The sequence below is a fragment of the Aphelocoma coerulescens genome, chromosome 3 (assembly GCF_041296385.1).
Source record: "Aphelocoma coerulescens isolate FSJ_1873_10779 chromosome 3, UR_Acoe_1.0, whole genome shotgun sequence".
Taxonomy (NCBI): Eukaryota; Metazoa; Chordata; class Aves; order Passeriformes; family Corvidae; genus Aphelocoma; species Aphelocoma coerulescens.
In genome coordinates this window covers 33,922,760-33,940,768 of record NC_091016.1, presented here as the reverse complement: position 1 = coordinate 33,940,768, position 18,009 = coordinate 33,922,760, and the positions used below count along the sequence as shown (strand labels likewise).

Sequence of the window (18,009 nt, the reverse complement as noted above, 5' to 3'; positions counted from 1 at the left end):
ATCCACAGGCAACTTTATCCTACACTATACCCAGTTAGAGCTATTACAAACATTTCTCTACAACTTCCCAGCTGAAGGAAACCTGTGCTTTGTGGTTCTGTAGCTGCAAGTTCTGCCACTGAGCACCCACCAAGCCTTTGCTGTGCAGGGTCACACTGCAGCACAGCCAACTGCAACATCAACACCATCACTAAATTGTGGAATTGAAATTTTGGTTTTCTAATGCCACCAAAAATTCACTTGAAGGTGTTACTGTAACTTTAAAATTATGGACTAATATGCCAGAAAATCAAAACGAAGACTGCTCTGGATATTCTGTACATTGAACACATAAAGCATGTGCAATGAAAACTTATGAACATAGAAAATTATAGTGCATCTTTAAAGAAAGTAATAATAATTAAAAAGGCTTAAAAATCCCCAACATTCTGGAAACTAGCTAGAAGTAGGATGCATGTGGAATTTTAAGTGGGATTTCCAGAAAAGTTAAAAAAATTTAAACATATTTTGACCTCTGCTAAGAGTCATGACCAGTGAATGTGAAGCTTTCTGAAATTCTGCCCTCGCTTTTTTCACACTATTAAAACTCAAGTTAAAAAAAACTTAAAGCATTAGCCTTGCAGGTTCAGCCCCTGAGGTAGGGAGATCTTTCTTAAGAGTAAGGGACAAAAAAAAAAAAAATCCCTTAGTATGTTTAACTGAATTTGCATTATTGAACCAACAAATGTCTAATTATATATAAACATACACAAAAATTGATATATATAAAATATATAACATCAACATACATCAGATTTTTTTTTTTTGTGCAAGATAAAAAGTCAGAAGTAAATTTCTTCAAAGCAAATTGCTCAGCAAATACATTGACTATGCCTCTGCCAAGTTTCACATTTTGGGCGTTTTAGCTTGCTAGTCAAGAATTCTAACAATGCAGAGCAGCACAAACGTTTCCATATCTTAAAACTCTGGAAATTTGGAAGTGTACTTGTACATAGTCTCAGTATGAAAGACACTTCAATCAATAAGCAATAATGCCAAATTTTGGTGCTTGGGGGAACAAAAAATTGCAATGGAACCACTTGCTAGTTAAACCACTGCTATCAGTAGAATAAACTCACCCCGAGAGCCACAGAGTGTGCCACTCTGCTCCTGGCTGGACACACCATAGAAACGATTGTAACATTCCTTTAACTGCTAATGATATTAATACAATATCATTGTACCAATACAATGATCCATCAGCGATATTTAAAAAGGAAAATCCTCAGCGTAGCAAGATTATAAGCTACTGTGTTTAGTTACTGCTCCAGCAATAGCAAAATAATGTTTCTCTGCCTGACAGCAAAGGATCCAGCCCTTTACAATACCTGCTCTCCATTTATATTCAAAGACTACTAATGAGTAAATCTAGAGGCTCTCTTGGTCTCTACTCATGAGCTTCATGACTCAGTGTTTTTTTAAAAAACCCAACAAAACTAAACAGAAACACCCAATCAAAAAACCCCACCCCAAAACCAAACCAAGACAAACAAACAAACAAAAAAACCCCACCTACACCACATTTCCCCTTGTGCCATGCAAAACAGGAATGCCCATGATTCAAAAGACAGGATCAAGGTGTACCATAAAGTCAAGTAGAACAATCTAACCTTTCACGGTCAGAAATGTAAGACTATGACTATATGCAGAGGACATGCATTACAGAGACTGACCAATCACTGATAAGAAAATCAGGTCTTTCCTCTTAAGAGCATGAATTGCCTCAGTCCACTACAACTGAGGTGCTAACTAGATTTTTTCACTACTATCTTATCTTTAAGGAGCTAGACTCTACTGCATAGTAGGATGAAATAGGACAGCAGGATTGTCAAGATGTGGCTACATCTTTCTTCTTGGTTTTACATAAAGCAACCAGTTAAATAAAAACTATTTGAATGAAATGCTTATTCTAGCAAAGAAGCACCTGTGCATGTTAAATAAGTAAGCCCTCACAGGATGAGAATTCTCTAAGAAAAATATATGTATTTGGTTAGCTCCTAAATTCTTCTGAAAATAAAATATATAAATGCTTTGTCTTTTGAAGTCATCTATCCAATCCAAAAGCTGACTCCAGTTATCACTAAAGATTGTTGCAGCAAGACCTAGTCATGAATCACTAATCCACTGGTTAGCTAATGGGCATTCCATTAATCAATAGGAAAACGGCCTATCTAAAAAGACAACTCACTAACCTATGATACCACTTGAACACCTACACACCAGCTCATTCCGTACTGGCAAGCTGCTTAGTATCCAAGGGCTCCTATCTGATAGGGATGAATGTAAGTTACAGGCTGCAGGAACTCCAAGAAGATGCAGCAAAGGAACAGACTAGCAAAAGGAATCTTTACAACAGTATTACCAGCTGCATGAGACTAATAAAAGCAGTAATGCTCTTTTGCCCTATGAAAGCAGAGATTCATTTGTATGAATGGTTTACCCTGCTTGAACAGGGAGGTTGGACCAGATCATCCACTGCAGACCCTTCCTTCCAACCTTACCTATTCTGGGATTCTGTAATGGCTTAAGAGGCTGCATTTCATGCAGGAAGAGTCTGCAGCACCACATAAAATTGAGCAAACCTACATCAATGATTACTGAGTGATAAACTTGTCAGAGGGCAGCTATTGAAGAGTACAGTTCTTTCCAGGTTTTCTCATTAACAGAATTTAGCCACAGAAAGGGCACCCCAAGGATAATAGATAGTCCATGATAACTAATCTACCACTGTTTTGCTCCTATTAAAAGGGATATTCTTGCTTCCCTCCCATCCCTTTGCATCAGTTCCAACACTCATCTGACCTCCGTTCTCACCGTAAGCTAATTGGTGGAAGCACCAGACAGACAAACAGCACTTCAACCAGGAAAAAGAAGCCAGAAGAGACCAGTGATAGCATGGGGGTAGGAGAATCTCCAGGGTCTTATGCAAAGAGAGAAAGGGAAAAGAACCATGTCTACCAGTAGCAGTGAGGTGTTAATACAGGTTTAGCCGTTTCTGTGAAACCCACTCCTTAATGTTAATCCACACTGTCTTTATAACCAGAAGCATATTTTATTAAATGAAAGATTAAATCAAAGTCATAATTGTAAAGCAAAAATCAAAAATTTAGCTTCAAGACTAAGACTCACCTAGAAAAACACTGTACCCTTCAGATCAGGAACTGTAACACTGTTAACAGGAAAAACTTTAAACATCAAAATACAAGAAATATTCATCTTTATTTTTTGAAAAAGATGGTTCAACTGCTACTTGAAAGACCAGACATTTTCTGGTATTTTCATAAACATTCTCAAGACACAGGAACAACCTGTTCAATAAATGATTTCAGGAAGTTGTGATCCTTAATTGTCCTCCATGACAAAAAAGAATTTTATTCTTGATGTTAAAAATAAAAAACCCATCATTATGAGACATGGCAGTTTCCACATCTAGCTACTGTCACACAGTGGCCAGGAATTCCTGAAGAAAAACATGCATGGTGATCACAAGAATGAGAATTCCAAATTCTAGATTCAAAAATAGATGAAAACTAAGAAATTTTCTTAAGATACTCATGATTAGTCACAGCTTGAGCACCCTTTGAACCATTGTATAAAGCTGAAGGGTCCGAATAACTAAAACCAGTTGTGCAAGTTCAGAGATTTCAAACTCTTCTGCTACAGACTGGCAGGAGTCTGCCACTGAGGTAAGGGGAGGGAGGGAGGGAAAACCCCAGAACACTGTCTCATGTTTGACTGTACACAAGGCTACAAATTTCTGGTTGTACTGGCACCAGTGGCACACAGACATACAAAATTAACCTGTACACAACTTAAAATCTGTCATGACTTGAGGAAAAATTATTTATCTTTGTAAGAGTTCTGATAAGCAGCCAGACTGGAACATTCTTTCTGCAAAATCTGTCTGTTTGCTCCTCTACTAAATGAACATGGAAAAGAAACACCTGATCCACCAGGTACCAATTTCCCCAGAAGTTCACCCTGCCACAGTGGGCTCTGCTGCTGGTTCAGAGAAAGCACAGCAATGAAACTTAGGGAAAGTTCTCTCACACAGCTGCAAGTGGCTACATAATTGACATGGATTTTGCTACAGGGGAAATGCATTTTAAAAAGGAAACTTTCAGCTGTACTGTGTCAACAGGCAAGGCCATCCTTCTTGAAGTTTAAACTAGCCACCTCAAAAACAGCAAAGAAAGTCAGTGTACTTGCTGGCCCCATAGTCTTTCCCTCATAAGAGGAACATGCTTCTGAAAATACCTTTTTTTCTTTTCCCTTTTTAAAAAATAATTTATTTACTACTATCACCTAATGCTTCCCATTATCAGACACATTCAATTGCTTTCTGATTTGGCCAGAATTTCATAGGCTGGGTAGCGACCTAAAATATTCTTCAAAGTCTAAGTCGTTGTAGGAAAAATGTCAAAAAAAGTTACATTTTGGCCATCTTTAAAAAGCTACCTCCTCATTTTATAAATTCAGGAAGTGCAGCCTTCGTGTGGAGTATCTTCTGCTACCTTAAAAAAGTTCAGCCGAACTTGGTCCAGTTTGGAACTCGTAAAGAAAAATACCTTTAGGTTCATCAGCCCAGTAGTCTTTTGAGACTATCTGTGAAGGTCTGTGAAGAACCACATTGAGCTTTTTTTGGCTGTCACAGCAACCAGTCCTGACCAAATGCATACACTCTGCTTGTGTGAAGTGACTGAGCACCCTCCCTACAACCACAGTTACACATGAGTGTGAGGAGTGACATCCTTGTTATGCCCAGAAGTAACAAATGTGTTCAGATACAGAAGAGGCCAAGCTTTAGCCCAGTATGGATCCCTCAACTTCTCTGAAAAAAAATTCTTAACACAGTCAAAGTCACAGTCAAAACACTGGTGTTGGTAGGAGTCTGGAGATACTGTAGAGCTGATGGGACAGGAAAGGAGGAGGAACAAGTGCACGATTCTGGAGCTGACACAAGTCAGGGCAGTCTCAGAGATTTCCCAGTTGGCTTTGTGCCATAGGACCCCCCCCTCAATCCCCCAACTAACTTGGGACAGTTCTGGTTCCCATGCTCTGCACAGCTTATTGCAGTCCAGAAATGTACTTGAAAGAAAAATCCTGCTGAGCATACAGAATGCACACAGTCTCCAGGGTACCCCACAAAAAACAAAACAAAACAAAACAAAAAACTGCCATGTCCAGATCAGAAATTTTCAAGAAGAGAATTGGCTCAATTTTGACAGATTTTCATGTAAAATTAAAACAATACTGCTCAGCCAGAGGCTGCCCACTGACAAATTTCAAGTGGATGTTCCAGTTCAGAGGTACACTACAATATTTCAAAGTAGAGACTGACATAAAAAAATGGCACAATTATTCTAGTTTTGTTTCTGAAAACAGATGACGAATTTTAGCAAAAAGCTTTAAACAAAATTAAACTCAAGGCAAAGGAAAGGCATAAAGTATTTTGGTCCAGAAGATTAGAGATCAGGAAAGTTATAAATTATTGAACATATCATCTCTTAAAATTTTTCCAACATTTCCTATTATCTGTGGAAGAAACAGATGAAGGAAGAACATCAGTGGGAACAAAGACTTGTGTGAACTCCCATTTTCACTTAAGCAGCAATGCTCTTTGTTACAGAAGTTTACAGCTGCATAACAAAATAGGATGCTTTGTCAATGATACAAAATCAAACCATTCAAATTGTCCATTCTGACTATGCAAACTGCTGGGTGAACAGCTAGACACTCTCAGAGTTATCTGTGTGATGACCAATGTCAGCTTCAGTGAATGACAGCACAGGACAGAGCCAGCAAACACAAATAAAACATAATACTACCTTCCTTCCTAAAAATTCCAATTACTTGTTTACTCATTGACATCAGGTAACATTAACACTCTATGCCATCTTGTTTTCTCCAGAAGAAATCTGAAGGTAAATCAAGAGTGACTTTTGCAAGCCTCAGAGACAGACTCAACTGGAAGACTTCACAGCCTTGATCTCATACAATGGCATACTCTATCCTAAGGGAGCAAACGGGAAAGTGAAGCAACATGGGCATATACAAGGACAAGATTTTCGTAATACTGAAAATAGAGGACTTTTAGGCCTACAGTAAGCACAATCTAAAGTCCATAAGGACCAGACAAGACCCCTCAAAGAGTCTGAAGAGGGTAAAAACCCCACCCTCAACTGTAAGAAAATACAACAACCAGGAGAGGTTTTTTACACTCTTCTGATTCTCCTACAAGCAGTCCTGGACATTCTATTTAAATTCAAATCATATATAAATAAAACCAGAAACAGCCATGGCCACTAACTCTTTACATCCAGTTACCACTGTTCAACTCCCACTACGGGCAATTGTAAGCTATTTGAAGTATCATGTCATGAGCACTACATGCACCAGCCTAAAACTGGAACACTTTTGAACAGAGCTACACTTGGTACAAAGTTACCTTTGTCTAAATACTGGTTGGTTGTTGTTGGGGTTTTTTTTTAGCTTGTTTGTTCTATAGAATAGAGTATTTCAGTTGAGAGGGACCTACAGTTATCACCTGGTCCAACTGCCTGACCAATTCCAAGCTGGCCAAGTTAAAGCACATTTTAAGGGCATTGTCCAAACACCTCTGAAATGTTGACAGGCTTGGGGCATTGACCACCTCTCGAGGGTGCCCTGTTCCAGTGTTTGAAGAAATGCTTCCTAATGATCATTCTGAACCTGCCCTGAAGCAGCTTTGAACCATTCCCACACATCCTATCTGGATCCCAGGGAGAAAAGCTCAGCACCTCCCTCACCACTTCCCCTCCTCAGGGAGCTGTAAAGAGCAATGAGGTCACCCTCAGCCTCCTTTTCTCCAAACCAGACAAGAGCAAGGCCCTTGGCTGCTCCTCACAGGACATTGCTTCCAGGCCTTGCACCAGCTTTGTTGGCCTCCTCTGGATTCAAGGACTTAACATATTCCCAGGACAGACTTCCACGGTCATATGTCCTTTCTACCTGATGAGAAGGGAGAAAGATGCAAAAGCAGAAGTAATTCTTTTACCAGGCTGGCACTATGTTACAGAGCAGGGATCACACACAAGTTTGGCACCACAGCACCTGTGGCTGTGCTACTGCCAACACACTGCCAAACTTCAGCTCGGCAGGGATGACACAGAACTCTGCTTCCCTCACTCCATGATACACTCCTTTGCTGCTGCTCCTCACCAAGAGGCCCAAGTCTGTCTTCCTTCTCTGTACTCCCACACAACAAGCAGAGTGCATGAATACACAGTTTACCCCATCTACTCAACTCTTGCACACATAGGACAGGTGTGTTTGGGCAAAGCCTTTTGAGTAGCAACTTTCTACATGTACTTGTTTGAGCCCCAGGCTCAGCTCCTGCAAAGAGGTATCACTTCCCATTAGAGCTAAATACATGGTTCAACTCCAAAATTAGTAAAAAGACAAAATACACATGCAAGGCTAAATAAGTAGGAACCAAAAATTAGGAGCACTGGATTCAGCAACACTTAAGGGATTTGCAAATATCTGGTAGGCCCACCTAGTGAGATTTTGTAACAGTTACCTTTGTACATTGACATTCTTTTCCAGATTTGGCTTTCATCCCTGTCTCAAATCAAAAACCAGAATATTTTCATATGTAGCTGTATCTGTAACACCACCATAATTTCTGCTATACACAAATCACAAGGGTTTCCAACAGCAAAGACCAAGACTATTTTTCCATGCTAACAACAAACTCTGCTATGTTTGCAAAATGTTTCCTTTGGATCATTCCTTATAGCAGTACTATGATGTTCCTATAAAAGAAAAGCGCATCCTGAGCATTAGGAAAATTTACAGTGATTAATGAAACCACAGAACTAAACATCCTTCAGAAGAGAGGCATCAGCTGAGTACTCTCACACGCTACTGAATGACTAAAATACGTCATCCTGCTGCTCAGAGTGCCACTGTTGCCTCTTCAGCCCCTCCAGACACTAAAGGAAGGCACATAAACAAGCAAGGCAGAAGAGAAGAAGGTATGTCATCCATGATGTCAGCATACTCTTAAATCAACAACTGCTAACTTACTGTCCTCCCTGAATCCAGAATAACTTGAAAAAAGACAGGGTACTGTGCTTTAGCAATGACAACCTTACTGTTGACAGGAAGCCCAGAGGCAGTCGGTTTTAAAAATATCTCAACATCAATTTGCACGTAAGAGTGAAAACTGAAAAACTTCAGAGAATTGCTATCTGTTTTACAGGTAAGCTGTACTCCAGTAACTTTCTCACTAAATTAAATCAGTTTTATATTTCTTTGGGCAACGGCTCACACTACATCTACAGATTACCTAGGTAACAGAGTTTTGAAAACCTTACTAGCACCTACTCCTATATTTGCCTTTGGCAGGAAAAAGTTTTTGACTCGTTTTTATGTTCAATTAATCCACAGTCACATTCTTCATAGAAAGACTTCTGGAAAAACTCAACTTGCTGGAAACAGTAACTATAATTACTGACCCTCTTCAAGTCAGCCAAAATTAAATTACAAAGTAGATTTTCTGGCATTCGAGCTATAACTTAATAGTACAAAGAAAAGCAAGTAAAAGTATAAGAGAAACCAAGCCCAGGATTTGAGTGAACCCAGAAAATGAGATACAAGTGGTGAGTTACAGAAAAAAATTGAGAATGGACCCTGAACATTCTCCCTCTAGATTTGTACTGCAAAACAAAAAGGGCAAAACTTCTGCTTTGCTCAGAAGTTTTCAGTATCAAACTTCTGTCAAACAAAGCATTAAGACTAAAAAGGAGAAATATGACTTCATGAAATTTCATAATAAAGAACAAATCATAAACTGTAACTGTATGGTATTTTAACTCCTTATATAACATTATTCTCTTTTTGCCACAGTTTTCAGGTTTGTTTTACTTACCGCTCTCTGCAATTATGAAGAAAGTAAAACCAAAAATCGTAGTGTCTCTGTATTGCTCAGGAAAACACCACTGCAGGTGTCCCATTAGGAAACTTGTGTGCAATTACATATGCCACTGTCAAATCAAGATTCTTTTCACTTATTAGGGGCTTTAAGCAAGTACAAGGATCACATATACATGGATATACTATTAGTATGCCATGTTAACTTTACTAGCATTGAGACAATTAGCTTATCTTGGTACAAAATTGATAAATATTTCATATTTGACTAAAATTTAAAAAATACAGAATTCATGGGCTATGTAGACATTCTGCAAGTTTTGCTTCTACTGAATTATTTGCACAACTGAAAAAAAAAAAAGTGGTTTCATAATGTGATAATTTTTGAGCCTGTAAGCAAGAACTTCCAGGACTGAAACCAAAATAAGTTCTATCTTAAAAACCATTTACAAAATAAGCTGAAGATTTGAAGTTACTACTATCTATTGTCATCTGTGATACTCCAGGAGAGTATTTTCTACCCAAATAAACCCTGTTGCTGAAAACAGGGCTACAAAGTTCTTAGAGAGCTCACTATCAACAAGGATTCCCATATATACTTAAATATAGGTACCATCAAAGAGATGACCAATGGTACATTGCTATTTTTTTCCATTCTTAAAATTTTGATCAAAACTAGTTGTGAAAAAAGCTAAACACCAGTCACCAAAAAATACAGCAGGGGTCACCAAATGTGGGGAAGGGACAAACCAAACAACACTCAAAGCAAGGATATTTCAAACTTTCAGGCCACTTAAGCGTTAGCCCCTAGAAACCAGCTCCTGACCTGAAAACAAGTGTTAAGTCCAATCAACAAAAAGTCAGTTAATCCTAAATTATACAGAACTACAGAACAAAATTTTTTCCAAAACAAGTGCCATACTGAATCTAAGTCCAAACCTTGATCTAAGATACAAGATGCCTACTATTATTTCAGACACCAATTGCTCTACTGGTCTGGACCTTAAGGCACCAAACCTCTTTTATTCTGTCCACAACTGTTAGACAAATATCAAAATAGAAAATTTGTTCAATGCAGTGGTCATCACTCACCCACATAAGCAACTCTGAGCTATAGATGAGTGCAATTACTTGATGGTTTTGAATATTAGTAACAATCATTCTGACAAAAGCGCTGAAAATCCTTTAACAGATGCTTCACTCCTTTAGGAGTTTGAGAGAACAAAGCCATGTCGTATGCACATGGGGACTAACAGTTCTACTGACAAAAATGCTAAATCCTCTAACAAATGCTTCAGACCCCAAGGAATTTGAGACAACAAAACCGTATCATCCTCACATGAGAATTGATACTGGGCAGCACAGACTCTTGAGGCAAAACAGCTTTCTCACTTCTCACAGCACAACTATTTCAGTATTATAAATTTAAAACTTCTGACTGATTCCCAGATTTTATCTTTTTAGTTCCAGTAATGAGAAACAGGAGATCATCAGGTCAATCTGAAAGAGTCTGTGTATTTATTAAAACAAACTTTTCTAGAATACAATTCAATAAAAATACCTCTATAATATAGACTACTGGATTAACTGAACTTGGAAATAATTTAACTGAGACATGAAAGCACCACAGAAGAGAATTTATTTTGGGATTGTCATACTAGAAGACTAATTGCTAAGTTATCTTTCTCATACAGAATAAAAAATGAATTTTCCTTTTCAAACAGATTAGGTGAATAGGGGTTAAAAAAAAAAAATCAGTATTAGTATTTCTACTTTACCAGTGCACATTACGCTAAGTGTCAAGTATAAAGACAGATTTTCTGAAAAAGACCATTTCAAACATTCTCAACTAAAGACAATTAAGTTATGGAAAGAAACCAACAATTACAGTGTCATAATCCAGGATGGGACAGAATTTGTTAATTGCCAAACCAGGCTATATGCTAATTATGTCAGCAAATACTAACAGGCAGACAACACACTCCTGAAATACAGTAATGGGATGTAACATAAGAATAGCCCTGACCATCACAGGGTACACCTAATAAAAAACCTGTCTGGCCAATACATGCTGCTCAGCAGAGAATACAAGAACAGGTGAACTATTTATTAACACATTCCTGATATCCTCTCCCAGAGTCAGTACTCTGCAATTCAGGGTTTTAAACACAGTAGTACTTTTGCATTCTCCAAGATATACTATAGTATCAGTAATTTCAATCTCATAATTTAAATCTAAATTATGACACATAATCTGTTTTACATCTGTAAGAACCAGAGCTCCTGCTGTCAGAGTTCTTGCTTCCATAAATAAGTTGTCCAGATCTTAAGAACCGTAAATATGAGGAATTTCTTCAGTGGATAAACCACATATATTTTTGAAGATAAAAGCTGGTTTGATATGGAAACTTTGAATCTGATTTATATTCCAATCTACCATTACTGTGACAATCTGAATTAAGGCCTCATTGTACTATTAACAAATAAAATTAAAGCAAAAATCAAAGCAGATCAGGTTTGTTGCCAAAGTTTTAAATAATGTCAAATGTCCAAATGAGTTAAACTGCTGGCAAGAATCTGCAGAACTACCCAGTGAGATCTTGGCAGCAGAACTTTGCTCACTGGATTCAAGACTCTTCTTACATTAAGAGTGTGGCTTGATGAGACAAGACTTAAGAGAGAACAAGTCACTGCAGTCTGAAGGGACAACATAATAACATCACCCCTCTGTACCCCCACATCCCATCACACACCCCAGAGTCAGTCTCCCTTAACAACCCACTCCAACTAACCCAGAGGACAAAAGAAATTAGAACAGTGTGGATTGAATGAACCGGTTGAATAAAAATTGAGAAACTGTGTCAGAGATTCTGAGGACTTCAAGTGTGTAATAACACAGGTGCAATTTAAGACAGGTCAAACAGAAGCTTTATTAACTATGATCACAGTGAGAGAACATTGAGAGCATCTTTCCTGATTGTCTGCCAGGCGACTGAAGAGACACAACCCATATCCTGTTTCAGAAAAAAGGCAAGGAAAAGCAATCATATGAATGTTAATAAAGCCAGGTACCCTTCCACTGGAGGGATGGACTCCTTAAATCTGTTGCTAAACAGCCACAATTCTAATGAAGACTCAGGCAGTAAAGAATGTAACAATAAGAAGATGGCTCTTGGTGGAGCCCAAAGGGATGGCCTGGTATTATCCTGTCTGAGGTGCAAAGTTGGAAGCAATCAGACTGCTAGCTTCTGGTTGAATGTTCTTGAGTATAGATAACCTCTTAGCCAGACCTCTCAATCTTAACTGTTAATAGTTTTACCACCACAACTGTTTGACAGCTTAAAAATACATTGTTATTTTCTTTTTCCTGGCCAGAAGTAAGACCAATGAATGAGAAATCATATCTATCAAGTCCAAAACACTGCAAGATACAACTGAATAGAAATTTTAACTTACTGAGCAAATTTTAAATTTAAAAAAAAAGAGTTTTTTTGATAAAACTGATGTGTTAACTACTCATCCTGCACATCTGAACTGATAAACTACAAACCAGTTTTAAAATGCTTTTTGTACATTTGACGTCCATTTTCTATCCAAGTGCGACTTAACACATTTTTTAAAAATACTTAATTCACTATTCCCTAACAGAAATGTGAAAATTAAAGACTTAAGAAAACAAAGCATCAACTAAGCAGTGTGTTTAACTGAATTTATCACACAAAGATACAAGCCAACTGAAGATTAAAGATAATTTGCAATCTAAGATTAAATCACTTTATCCATGTCCTACTTCAAAAGAATAGCTCTCAGTGTACTAGTGGAATGATTAAAATACCTCCTTCTTCACAGATGCCAAATGTAAAAGCTCTCCAAAACCAAAGTTTAGTAATAGGTACTTTTTCCACAAGCAAATCAGTCAGTAAATCAAACAGTGCTGCACATGTCTTACTGCAAAACCAAAAACCCAAGGTACAAAGGCAGAGTATGTAGTTTGATATAAAAACAGATGTACCTAACCAGATGAAATTCTAAGTAGCAGAAGTTAGAGACACCTTAGAGATGGAAGTCTCCTGTCCCAAGTTCTTTTCAAGAAACAGGGTACTTGCAGGTCTACCCCATTAAACACGTTCATCCTTAGCTAGGCAAGTTCCATGAAGAAAATTAAGTCAAACTGGCATAAGCAATCATTACAAGCTAAATTTTTGTCATTAGAGGCCAAAAAGTCTAAGAGATTATCTCGATCAGTTTTTATCATGGTCTTGATCAAGCCTAATTCATTCAGCTGCAGTCCTTGAGTCTCTACTAGCCTAATGGGAATATTAGGTAGTAAGTGCCAGACATTTTTTATCCCAGAATTACAATTCTTAATCCTATGATTGACATTTGAGTCTTGAGCAATGAGGCCCAAGTTATTTCATTTGGGAGCCAGGCTGACTGTTGAATTACTATCAGAATTCATTCTGCTGAGGAGGAACAAAAATGTCATCAGATTTAGTACTGCAGAAAAACTATTGCTCCAACTCAAATTTTTAAGCAATACTCAAATTTCACCTCTGTAAATGTGCTCCAGTCAGAAATCACTGAAGCACTTATAAACACTGTAGAAGTTTCTGCCTCTAAGAAACTGGTGCTCACCATAAGTATTGCAGTATACATTGCAATACAACAGTATCTTAAGGAATGCTCCATGCACCTTCAACAGCAGTGAAAATATTTGTTATAAAAACCTTGAGTTTACACAGAGTAGTTATATACTGCACTGAAATTGCTCTTATTCTGCTGCAGAAAAAAGAAAACCAAATTCCTGACCTCTTTGATTCTTCAACTACTGTAAAGACTGAAACTTCCACAAGAAAGGAGGACTGGTTTAAATACTTCAGTTGACCACGCAGTACATAATCAAGTAGTCTCCAGCTAGCCCCGAATACACCGTATACAGCTACATAAAGAAAATACTTCAGAGTCCTCAAGAAGTATTACTTATCTGGGCCAGCCTCCATCTCCCCCTCCTTCTTATCCCAATCTTTCAAAGATAGGCTTTAAATGTTTTGCAGCTGTCCAACATTTAGGCTGAAGAATTCAACAACCACTGTACTGTAAAAGCACAGGGTGAAAAGCAACTACATTCAGGACCCGTTACAGAGCCAGAAGAGCTTCCTGACTGCAAACTTCTTCAGCAAAATCTGGATAAGGTCCCGAGAGCAGATAAACCTGTAAAATTATTCTTTCTTCCTTCCAGATAATTCTTCAAGTGAGTTCCTACCATATAAACTAGTGCAGACTATGCATAACTGCACTGAGTTTTAGCCAACCTCTCTCACAGCCAAAAATATCAACCACCACCACTGCACACATTTTCTTACTGAGATTTTCAGAAGGTCTGCATAATCTTGTAACTATGAAGTTAGTGAGCCATTTCATATTTCCTGAAACTAAACTGCACATTAGATGATTCACCAATTAGTGTATTCATGAAGCTTTAAGAACCAATCAAAATTTCATTTTTGTTGAAAAATTTAACAGAAATGTCCAGCTGTATGCATGGAGAGAGCATGTGGGCTCTTCTCCTTTATTTAACTTAACTAACAGCTACGTTAGCTGGTGAAAAATATTCAGTGTGTCAAAGTTAATTTATCAAGCTGACAAAGTATAAGGGCTCCAGAAGGTATAGCATACATTTACTAAATTTTAAATACAACATTTTAACTAGATATAGCTCAAAGATTAAAATAAGCTGTCCAACAACCAAACCACACAAATACCTATCACTCCAGGGCACTTCTTATTTAATGGAGCAATTGCATGCTCATTTCAAACTAATGCATAGGTCAACATACCAAAAAAAGCTGATCATCCTTCAGACCCCGAACCCCACAAATCAAAACGTGTTTTTTTAAACTAGGTGGATATCTCTGGAAGACAGAGGGCTTGTCAGTACAGGGCGGGCCATGATCAGATGGAGGGGAGGGACTGCACGTTGCTCAACACAACCAAACCTTGTGCCTCCCCGAAGCCTCTAGGCACAAATACCACACCGTAAAACTAAGTGCTAATTTCCCCCTACGGTTGAAACTACGAAGCACAGCTCTTGGGGAAACAAGAGGCAAGGAAATCAGCCTAAAGTAGATGGTTATTCAAGAATTACTTAACTAGCCAACCTATTCCAATACTTTGGAATAAAAATTAGTATTTTAGGAGTTTATGATGGAGCCTTTACATCAAAAGTTCTTTCATTCTACAAAGTCAGGAATGTACAATTTAGTAAACAAAAAGGTATCCTGTCTAGATTTTACATTTGTTTTAACTATTTGCAGCAGTAAATAAAATGTCACCACTTGAACTAAATTTTAAGAATAGATAAAATTGCTGTACGGAAGTCACACGGAATGATCGGAATCCACGCAGTATCTATCAAAAATTGAGCTATTTGGCAAGAGGCTATCACAGGACAAGGTGGTTTACAACTATTAACAACAATCATCACTACTGTTTGATTAGACTAAAATACATCTCTAAACATAATGAATGAGCCCAAAAAATGCATGTTATACCATCTCGGGTTATAAGTCCATCACGGAAACACGTAAATTGCCACATCTAATTCGATGAACAGTCACTCATCTCTCTAGAACCTTGCTGCAGAGTGACAGGTTTCACATGTTTCAAAGAAGATTAAAAAAAACCCCTTTCTGCTAGAACACAGTTCATTTCTAATCCCTTCCATCTGCTCCCTCTTTCTTAGATGTACCTGCCATCATTAAAAGAGCAATAGAAGAGAAATTCTACATACTCCTCCAGGGACGAACCCAGCCATTTTCCCAATGCTCTCACACACATGAAGTCATGTCAACCTACTGCTACCCAGCTGTCTGAATTCACTGCCTGGCTTGTATTGTTAATGCAATCCTGAAAACCAGAGTAGAAGCAGGACATTTAGACCAACTGGAAAATCAGAACTGATTTCATCAGCTCAGTCCACCAGGTCACAAAATCGGTTCATTTTCTCTCTTTCTATAGTTTGCTTTGGACTGACAAATAATTTGCCCTAGTAGTATAGCTAATTCACTCTGCCATACTTAGCCATGTGCAAAATGTACAGAATTGAATCTGTTCTGACAGAGACTCTACTGCTAAGGCTATCGCTTTGATACGAGGTCCATTTGAGTATCTTCGTTTACAGACTGACAAGTGAATGAAGTAGGAGGTTGCTAACTTGGAAACCTGCCTCCTTTCAAATGCCTCACTGCAGCAAACTCATCAGCTGGGGATATTCAAGGTAACAGGGGTTATGCTCAGGCTGAAAGCTGCACGACATCTTCAACGGGAAGATTTTAATGGCACAAACCTGCATGACATGAGGTCTTGAGGTGCATGGATCACACCTCAAGATTCCTATGGATGTAACATTCCCAAACCATACTGAAATTAGCTTGAGTGAAAATGCATCTTTGGTATGGCCAGGGATCACACCGCACGTAATGGGATATGGCCCCATATGATGAATAGTATAAAATTTATAGCTTACATTCAGAAACAGTGTGGAAAACTTCAACAAGCTTTACAGGAGAGGGAAAAAAAAAAAAAAAGAGGAGAGCATTCTGTAAGTATTCAGGGAATGGAAACCTGACTATTGTACATGCTGGGTAAGACTACATGATACACAACCCTGATGAAATAAACATTCAGAGACAGAAATGTATTCCATGCGATTAAGCTACTGTGATTCAGTGCAAGTACTGGAGTACAAAGTTAATAACAACAGCAAAAATAACTGGATTTACTGCTCCTACAATTCTAAGAAACTATTCATAACTCCGAGTCAGATGTTTATAAAGACCACTTGCAAACTTTTATGAGCGCTCACGAGGGAAGACGGCCTGATGTTTAGCGCTCCCCCCCAGCCCCCGCGGAAGGGGTTAACAGGAGGCTGTGCGCCCCGAGGGCTCTTTAGTGGCAATTCTGCCAGGGTAATTTCCATACGGACAAACCGTGCGTGCAAACTCGTACACAGGACACCGCCGACCACCGCGCTGCTCCTGCACCAGCCCCACAACCACCCCGGGTGCCAACACCGGGCACCCCCGCCCGGCCGGGGCAGGTTCGACCCTCTGCAGCCGGGGCTCCGCTGCGAACCGTCAGCGGGACGGCCGGGACCGAACGGAACCGCCCCCCGACACACCGCTCCCCGCCTCGCCCGCCCCAGGCGCCCTTCTCCCGGCCGCGGGCACAGCCGAGCCCTCGCCGTCCCTTCCCCCGGCTCCCTCGGGCCGGGACAGGGCGGCAGCTCCCGCCTCCCTCCCGCACGGAGCCGCGGCCTCGGCGGGCGGCAGCGGGGCTGCGGCCGCCTGTGGCCGCCGGGGGGCGAGCGGCGCAGGCGGGTCCCGCCCGCCCGCCGCGCCCGCGCCCCGACCGGAGGCAGCACCTACCGCTGCGCCGTCCCGGCGGGGGCAGCGGCGCCTCAGCGCCGTCCCGGCGGGGGCAGCGCCCGCAGCATCCCCGGCCCGGGCCCGCCGCCGGTGCCGCTCCCGGAGCGACCGGACCGAGCCCCCTCCCTCCCTCCGCCCAATGGAAAATAGTTCCCCGGGCCCCGGAGCGGAGACACCGGGAGCGACACCTCGCCGGCCAATGAGAGCCGGCCTGGCCCCCCGCGGCGCCAATGGGAGCGGCGGGATGGCGGGGGCGGGGCGTCGCCCAGCCAACCGGGGCGCGGCGCTCGCACTGACCCGCTAGGCTGTCTCCGGTGGCCTCCATTGACCACCATCTTGGAGTCGGGCGCGATGCCCGCTCCGGGAATGGGCTGGCTGGCCGGCGGCCATCTTGGATCCGGGCGGAGTCACGTGCGGGGGCGGGCGGCAGGAGGCGGCGGGGCCGCGGCGGCCGAGCGGAGCCCCCGCCCCGTCCCGCCCCGCCGGGAGCCGGAATTCCCCGCCACACTCGGCGTCACAGGCCGAACGGCGGTGCGAGGCTGGTGCCTCCAAGCGCAGCTCCCGGGGCGGCCGGATGCTGCGCAGGCAGGGACCGCCCCGGCACTGCGCCTGCAGGAGTCAGGCGGCT

The 18,009-nt window shown here is 40.7% G+C and overlaps 1 protein-coding gene across 2 annotated transcripts in view; it reads right to left on the bottom strand.

Annotated features, from left to right (window-relative positions):
• SOCS5 (suppressor of cytokine signaling 5) overlaps nt 1-17,693 on the bottom strand; it is a 30,919-nt gene extending 13,226 nt beyond the window's left edge. Inside the window, exon 1 of one of the 2 annotated variants that reach the window (XM_069009781.1) lies at nt 17,679-17,693. The gene's annotated coding sequence lies outside the window, so the exon portion shown is untranslated. Of the gene's footprint in view, nt 1-17,381; nt 17,499-17,678 lie in introns of those variants that run through there. The other variant, XM_069009778.1, reaches the window with a different exon arrangement.
• Nucleotides 17,694-18,009: the final 316 nt, after the last annotated feature.